Source organism: Eurosta solidaginis, chromosome 1, assembly GCF_040869045.1.
Source record: "Eurosta solidaginis isolate ZX-2024a chromosome 1, ASM4086904v1, whole genome shotgun sequence".
Taxonomy (NCBI): domain Eukaryota; kingdom Metazoa; phylum Arthropoda; class Insecta; order Diptera; family Tephritidae; genus Eurosta; species Eurosta solidaginis.
Genome location: NC_090319.1, coordinates 250,660,209 through 250,663,041, shown reverse-complemented (window position 1 = coordinate 250,663,041; position 2,833 = coordinate 250,660,209). Strand labels below are relative to the sequence as shown.

At 35.7% G+C, this 2,833-nt stretch overlaps 1 pseudogene; it reads right to left on the bottom strand.

Moving 5' to 3' along the window:
* Positions 1 to 1,076: 1,076 nt before the first annotated feature.
* On the bottom strand, positions 1,077 to 2,620 carry LOC137240361 (putative nuclease HARBI1; annotated as a pseudogene).
* Positions 2,621 to 2,833: the final 213 nt, after the last annotated feature.

The window sequence follows — 2,833 nt, the reverse complement described above, 5'->3', positions numbered from 1 at the left end:
ATGCGTCGCAATAAAACCAATATTGCTGGTACGGGGGGCGGCCCATCTGTTTACTCCGCACTCACGCCATTGGAACAGCAAGCTAGCGATTTGCTGTCGATGGACCAAGCAGTCGACGGGATAGCTGGCACGCGGGAGTTTGGTGCGCGGCAGGCTATGACGGAAGTACCAAGTGAAATTTTGGAACCTGCTTTTAATAACGACAGCGATTCGGTTGAAATGAGTGAAGAGGAGAACGAGCAACCTTTCTTGCTACAACAACAACAGGAACCTTGCTGCAGCCGATCGGTACTTACTCCATGCAAGAAGCAGAGTCTATTGGAAAGGCAAGTAGACAACCAAATTGAATACCAAAGCAACTCAGTAAAAGTGCTAAATGAGATTAATGACAATTTGAAAAACATTGCCAGAACGATGAGAATTACATTAAAAATAAAAAATAAAAAGTTAAAGTTCGCCAAAGAACAATTTGTCCATAAACAAACAATGGACCGTGAAAATTTAAGAATCAAATTAAACAAATTAGAAATTAAAAAACAAATGTTGGATGTGGAGTTACAGACCAACAAAGCAATATCCAGAAAGTAGTAACAGATACACAAAATTTTTTTTTTAAAGATATGTAGACACATAATTTATGTACTACAAGTGGCTTAGTTTTTGTAATGAAATTTCCTTTTTATTTTCTATTTATTTACGTATGTACCTGCACATACACATTGCATTACCGAAGTATAGTTTGGTGCACTTTTCAGTATGTATGTTATTTAGATACAATTAGTATTAATTTTTATATATATACACACTTTGTAACCCTTACTTAAATAAAAGACTGAAATCGTGAATTTAAATAATAGTGAATTATATTTAGTAGTTTAAGTTGTAGGCCTTAGCAGCCGTAAAAATACATAAATAGTATTAGTTTTTATATATATACACAATTTGTAACCCTTACTTAAATAAAAGACTGAAAACTTGAATTTAAATAATACTGAATTATATTTAGTAGTTTAAGTTGTAGGCCTTAGCAGCCGTAAAAATACATAAATAAATAACGTTAAATGTAAACCACTTTTTTATAAAGCATTTCTATTGGAAATCATGTAATTTTTTATTTGGTCTCTGATACAACTAGCAATATTTCCCATTCTATAATTTTCCACGTTTTCTGCATTTACTACGTTCACTTCTTCCGGTTCAATTTCTGAACTGGGAAGATTTTCAACTTTGAACATTATACAAATATTGTGCAGGGCACAACAAACATTTAGTATTTGCACCACTTTTGCTGGAGCATAATGCAATTCTCTTGAGGCCAAAAGGCAGCGAAATCGACCTTTCAAAACACCAAAAACTCTCTCAATGAGAGACCTTCCCTTTGAATGTTTTTGATTGAAAAAATTCTCGTCAGAATCCTCCGCAGAATTCCTGTATGGGGTAAGAAGCCATGGTTCCAACGGATATCCTGAGTCACCTGCAGATAACAAAAACATAAAGGTCTTTTTAGCTGAATAACATTCAGTACCATTTATTATATGTATATATATTATGTTATATATTACATAAGTAACTATGTTAATACGTGTATGCTACCATTACATTAAATCGATATATTAAAAAGCTTACCGAGAATTCGTTGGCCAGTATCTCCATTTTCATAGGCAGTCCTTAAATATTCGCGCTCAGCGGACAAGTTCCATATGTGCGAATCATGCGATGCACCTCCAAATTTACCATTGACCGCTCTTATTTGCATTTTGTGATCACATATCTAAAATAGAACAAAACATGTAGGCACAATAAAAGTAATCTTATTTAATCGAAATACACTTACGATCATTGCATTTATGCTGTGCTTAAGCTTTCGGTTAAAAAATAGATGTTCGTCTTTTGATGGCCTTATCATTTGAATGTGCGTTCCGTCTACAGCTCCGATCACACCCGGAATTCCGCATTTAGCATAAAACCTACGGTTGGCATCCTGTTTTTCGCGATTGCTCATTGAAAAAGTAATATGCTTTGGACACAATATAGTTTCAATTGCACTGCAAACTTCCAAAATACAACTCGAAACGGTTTGCTGTGCTAATCCCGCGTGACGGTCTTAGCCAATCAAGTGTTGGTATGCACCCTGACCAAGAAACTTCAACGTTGTAGAAACTTTTATTATTTCAGGAACTGCCGTTGCTCTACGTGGGGTTTTCAACTCACTTTTAATGCTATTTAGCACATACAAAAATGCTTCTTTATTAAGCCGAAAATTCTGCACAAAACTAATTAATAGAACATAAAGCAATAGTATATGTATGAGTAATTTTGTAACGTTTAAATTACCTTTGATCGCTGAGACTCATAATGTTGGAGTTGTCCCTTATAATCCTCCTATCAATTCTTTCTTCATTTAAATCGTCCCATAATGCTACAGAATCCATTTTTTAATTTGTTGAACAAAAATTAATCTTTAGCCGAAATTGTAATCGCCTTGTTTGTTTTGTTCTCTTTCTTTGACTTTGGTCAGTGATGCATACTCAAGCAAAAAATTAGCGAAAAATAAAAAAGCGACACTGTTAGCAATGCGATAGCGCTACAGAGTTCCAATTACCTTTCGCATCGCAATTTATTTTCGCATCGCACTGCCTTTCGCATCGCAATACAGAGTAGGCCCCCAGGCTTTGTCGCTTTCATGCAGCTGACGCCTCGTATGCAGCTCTCCATTCAAATACATGTGTTCGGCATCAAAGCGTACACATATCGCCTGCAGCGTCTATGACGCGTAGCTTCTGGTGCACCTTGCCTAACTTGAGCAAAAACCGATATATCTTTACTAAACTTA